Source organism: Temnothorax americanus, unplaced genomic scaffold, assembly GCF_048541705.1.
Source record: "Temnothorax americanus isolate GAGA-0224 unplaced genomic scaffold, ASM4854170v1 Scaffold37, whole genome shotgun sequence".
Lineage (NCBI taxonomy): Eukaryota > Metazoa > Arthropoda > Insecta > Hymenoptera > Formicidae > Temnothorax > Temnothorax americanus.
In genome coordinates, this window is record NW_027509515.1 from 401,501 (window position 1) to 407,500 (window position 6,000).

Genomic DNA, 6,000 nt, shown 5'->3' on the forward strand with positions numbered 1-6,000 from the left:
ATATTAGAGCAAGGTCTTCCGAAAAGATAGCGTCTTCTCAGGAATATAATAAAAAATACTTTGATAAAAAACACAAGAAACCGACTGTATATAAAGAGGGCGAATATGTATTACTGCGTAATTTTGATAGTACTGCCGGTACTTCTAAGAAGCTCGTTCCTCAATACAAAGGGCCATATGTTGTTGCGAAAGAATTGCGAAATGACCGATACTTAGTTTCCGATATCTCAGGATTTCAAAACACCCAAAAAAAGTATCAAGGCGTTTGGGAAGCCAAAAACATGCGACCCTATGTTAAGTAGACCATTAGGGATAAATAGCTTGTAAGACGTCACACTATGTTTAATAATTATTGTTGTATGCGTTATCCTTTCAATGAATAAATCGAGGACGATTCTGAGTCAGGATTGCCGAAACTGTAGGAACTATAGTATAATGCGGCATAGCAACTCGATCGTCCTTCGGTCGCGTAAATATTTTCGTGCCCGCTTCGCGACAAGAGCGTTAGTTTTATGTTCGACGTTATTTTGTTAAAAAGCAGCGCGTCCCGACAACGGGAAAACAGGCTCAGTCCTGCAACGACCGCCGAAAGAGCCAGTCTCTCTCGTTTTCACGATTCTGTATTCAGTAATAAATCCTGACTAATATAATACATTTTAACGAGTGGCTTCCTCCCCTTACACGTTAAAATAAAGTTTCTCCGGGTACAAAAACCGATTTTTTTTCTAAGGGATGTTTTATATCCTTTAAACATACAATTAGGCACGTATAAAAAAATACGTATCTCTTTATTGTGCATGGTAACATAAACAAACAAGGATGAAGTTTACTTGCAATTGGATTAGATTCTCGCTGCAAAAAATGTTATATATTTAAATTTTTTATTCGAAGTGTGTGTTTTTATTATATATAGGAGAGCGCCAGACGCGTTTTAAGTCCTGCAGGCTGTAACTTTTAATGACATTTTTTGTTATATTGTCGTGTGTGTGTGTGTGTGTATGTGTTGTGCAGATATTATATGGTTAAAAAAACCTGTTCAATGTAGGAACGATAACGAAACGAAACTGATTGTTAAGAGTTGCAGACTCAGGAAGGCCTGCAATTCAAAAGAGGATCAGAACTGCGTGTTTGTAAATTCTCGCCGCCGGCGAAAAGATTTTAATTTAATGCAACAGGAATAAGTTTCCTTGGTGAGAGGGTCTGTCGCAAACATACGTTAAATTAACTCTATCTGTATCATCCATATTGACAGAGTTTTTACAAGGCTGCACACGAAAAAATATTATTCTATATGGCCAGACGAAGTGATGTTTGCTACAAATTAAACTTCGCGAAATTAACATAATAGCAGTGACTGTCTATCGGTAAGAATATCAATCTCAATTCAAGTGTGTTGTAAACTTGATTCAGAACGTAATAGAAGAGACGTCGTAGATTTTCGGATGACTCGCAACTTGCCCGGCCGCAATCCTTCTTTAGATGTGCATATTAGCTTCGCAATCCCTTTCGTGCTGTCGCGAGACATGCAGATTAAAGCTCTCAATAAGACGTTTATTTTAAGATGCGCTTACGTTGATTGAGGTACATGCATTTAAGGGAAACTCTTAAGTAATTTGAGGTTTGAAGCCCGAATTGCATCAACGTACAAAGTAACTGGTCGTAAGTACTATAGATAAAATCCAAGAGCTGTGCTAGAGAGTTTGTATCGATTTTCTCAAAACTTTGCAGGATAGCTGGATTAAATTTTGTGTTTTGGTAAAGCAGCAACTTTCACGCGAAACGAGATATTCTCTACTTACAAAAAAAAGACGTAATATTAGTCATTTATGCCTCTCAATACTTAAAATAACTGCTATAATTTTGAAACTTTTTTTGTTAATAACTTTTTAACGAATAACGAGCAACGGCTAAAACCGGTATTTATTTAGAATAGCTATACTGCACCTCAAATATCGATGAAATTAGGCTTAATCGATTCGTTTTTGCATAAAACGAAAGAATCTGGCAGAAAAATGCGGCGGTCTGCCCTGCGAAGCGAGATATTTAGCGTTAAAGTTGACGACTCTCAGGTTATGAAACCTGTCATACCGACGCGATGTAGCGACTGTGGTAGCGACAGAAACATGCCCCGCGGCCACATGCGCATGCTCCGTGTCCGCACGCGCATGCAAAAGTGCGCGAATTTGAAACGTACCGTATGCATACTTATAATGCATAAATATAAATATGTACTTTTTATATACGAACTATTCTCTGCTTTAACAAATTATTTGTTAAATAATTTGTTAAAGCAGAAAATAGTTGGTATATGGAAAGTACATATTTATATTTACAATGAATAGTTGGTATATAAATATGTACTTTTCGTATACCAACTATTCTCTGCTTTACAAATTATTTCTGCTACAGATATTATGCGTCGAAGTTAACGAAACAGAAATAATTTGTTAAAGCAGAGAATAGTTGGTATATGAAAAGTACATATTTATATACCAACTATTCATTGTACATATAAATATGTACTTTCCATATACCAACTATTCTCTGCTTTAACCAATTATTTAACAAATAATTTGTTAAAGCAAAGAATAGTTCGTATATAAAAAGTACTTATTTATATTTATGCATTATAAGTATGCATACGTTTCAAATTCGCGCACTTTTGCATGCGCGTGCGGACACGGAGCATGCGCATGTGGCCACAGAGCTGACAGAGCATGCGCATGTGGCCGCGGGGCATGTTCATGTCGCTACCACAGTCGCTACATTTCGTCGGTATGACAGGTTTCATAACCTGAGAGTCGTCAACTTTAACGTTAAATATCTCGCTTCGTTGGACAGACCGCCGTATTTTTCTGCCAGATTCTTTCGTTTTATGCAAAAACGAATCGATTAAGCCTAATTTCATCGATATTTGAGGTGCAGTAACTATTCTAAATAAATACCCTAAAACCTTCCGAAGGTCACTCAGGAGGGTGACCTTGACAACATATATCAAGGTAAAGGTCATCGGAGAGTGGTCCGTAGGTAAAAATTACCGAAGGTAAAACTGAAGGAGAGCTCCCTCCTCACCGATTTTGATGAAATTAGGCTTAATCGATTCGTTTTTGCACTAAACGAATGAATCTGGCAGAAAAAAGTCCCGCTCGGCCCCGCGACGCGAGATATTAACTGTTAAAGTTGACGACTATCAGGTTATGAGACCTGTCATACCGACGCGATGCAGCAACTGCGGACATGCTCCGCGACCACATGCGCATGCTCCGTGCTGGTCACATGTGTAGTCGATGTACATACAGTACATACTTGAGCGCCCAACCTCAATTACATCACATATATTGTTGTGTGCAATTCAAAAATATTTACAATGTCCTATTCAGTAGAGCAATTAAATAGCAATCCGTGGCTAGCGGTTCAAGATGTTGTTGGCGATGCAAAAACATGGCCCAAATTCATCCAAAAAATGTTTTGGGATAAAAATCTCAAAGATCACAATCGAATGATCCTTGTCAATTTTTTCTACTTCCCAGACAGCACACAATATCCTATGGATGTTCATATTATGTCCAGAATGCCTATGGACGTTATATGAATATTTATAGGATATTGGTGCTATCTAGAGTCCCTTTATAAGAGTCTGGACAGACTTTGGGCACAACTTGTGCTTTGGGAGTGCAACAACATGGCGTGAATGTCACGTATATAGGGACTCTATTCTAGACGCCCTAGATGGAAGAAAAACACTATGGCGTCGATGACTACACGTAATCGTTGTATTGTTGTGATATCGTGAGAGAATTCTACAGAGGCTGTAAGAAAGTGTGAGTTTGTCTATATTTTTATTTTGACTTGATAGAGATAAGATAACCAAAACTTTAAAATACCTGAAAAGAATATTTCAATAAAATAAATTCTAATAGTATACAACAATTTATTGATAGAGAAAATTACGAGATGTATATATAGATAAATGCATGACATTGTCATTTTCATTTTTTATTAATTTTGTAATTCTTTATTTTAAATTCTAAGACACCTATTCTGTAAATGTTAACGACATCATTTCGTGCTTTGCGCAGGTATGTAACACTACAGTGCTACAGCAAAGCACGTAACAATATCGTTAATGTGTACTGGCACGTATTATGCACGTAACTTTGCGGAATGGATTCCTGTCGAAATTATACTGTTTTCCCTAAAAATATAATAGAAATGTATGAAATAACAATTCCGATCGGAATCCATTTCGAAAAGTTCCATAATACGCACCCTGAGAGAGGCTCCTAAGGCTCGTTATTTTACCGCTCGTGATTGGTTCCGCCATGATGTTGCACGTCCAATGAAAATAAGGACCAGTCTGTTCAGACTCTTATAAAAGGACTCTAGGTGCTATCGGGGTTGAATGCAGTATCCGAAGATTTTTTGCACGATATATTAGCTTTTACGTTGAAAAATGCGTATACAGCGGAAAGGAAGCGCAATTTAAAGATATATTTAGCTATTTAAATCACGAGGTAATTGTTTTAATTTCAATTGATAAGTATATATCAAATAAGTATTAATTATTATGTTTTTTATACTTTTTAGGAATTAGGACATATTCGACGCAGCCGCGTGCATACAGTTATCACGTTTATTTTAAAGAAATGTTAGATCTAAACTTTAATCCAATTAATAAATAATAAAATTTAATATATTGTTTTCAAGTTTGTAGTTTTGATTACAACAGAAAATATTTTTGAACACAAATTATTTCTGTTACAGATATTAAGCGTGTTGAAGTTAACAAAACAGAAATAAAAATTTTAAAGCAGAGAATAGTTGGTATATGAAAAGTACATATTTATATTATTTTACACAAGTTTCTCGCTGTAACCCATAATAAAGAAAAATTCATTTAGTTATTTAATCGAGCATCATTTAATTGTTAAAGAAATACAGTGTCCAAAATGTGGTAATAAATTAATAATTGATACAAGTAATGTCAGATTTCAATGCCGAAAAACATATTATGAAAAAAATTCCAGCAAAAAATATGTAAAAAAACAATGTCAGTCCCAAACAAGTGCAAAATGTGATACGTGGTTTAGCAAATATTCCTTTTAAGTTGCACTTGTAGAAGCCTCCGAGAGACATCTGCTTTAGCTTCACCAGGGATCTTCGGTGGATACATTTCCGCAATCATACAGAAAAAACCGCTCAACCGATCTTCGTAATCATGAACGCGTTTAAAGAGATATTCAGCTAAATATCCCACCAAGTGTGAAGTACGTGTTCCGTACCGTGGGATATTAGCTCTTACCTCTCTCCAAACGCGTTCTATGTGCTGGGTGTGGGCTCCTAAAATTTAAAAAACTGTCAATGCATTTATACATTTCTTAATTTTTCTTTAATATATCATAGTTAAAGTAAAAAATTTGTAAACTATTTAAAATGTTTATACTTACCAGTATCTGGGTCGACAAAATTCATGGAATGATTAACGCGTCAGATGTTGGAAGCCTTCATTGTTTAAACAATTGTAAGACCTCCAACAATCTGACATTATCATCGTCCCAGGTAGAATCCACTCTTTTATAATTTCCAGCAAAGTTTTCTCTGTGCGATCCGGAACCGCAACAAGAAATATTTTTCTTGAGTCGCGTTTGTATCCACCGAAGATCCATTTTCCTTCGATAATTCGGCCACGGTTGTATTTCCTTTTGCCGATTTTAGCCTCGTCTATTTCAACAATTTTGTTGGGGCCTCTAAGTTTGGTCGAATTTTTTTTGACCCAGTATATGCAAACCTATATTATTTTAAAATGAATTTGCTAAATATATATTTAAAATATTTAGATTTCATGTGTATTAAATGTAACAAATTATACTTACTTCTCGGCAAAAGGAAATCCAATCAACAACCGAATGATAGGAAAGTTGTAACTCCGTACGTGCACAAAAATCGATGTCGCGGAGGTCGTAACATTATAAAGTATGCTGTCAGTCGGCATGCGGTTTC

At 35.9% G+C, this 6,000-nt stretch overlaps 1 pseudogene; it reads right to left on the reverse strand.

Annotated features, from left to right (window-relative positions):
- Window positions 1-5,086: 5,086 nt before the first annotated feature.
- LOC143901905 (uncharacterized) lies at window positions 5,087-5,967 on the reverse strand (annotated as a pseudogene).
- Window positions 5,968-6,000: the final 33 nt, after the last annotated feature.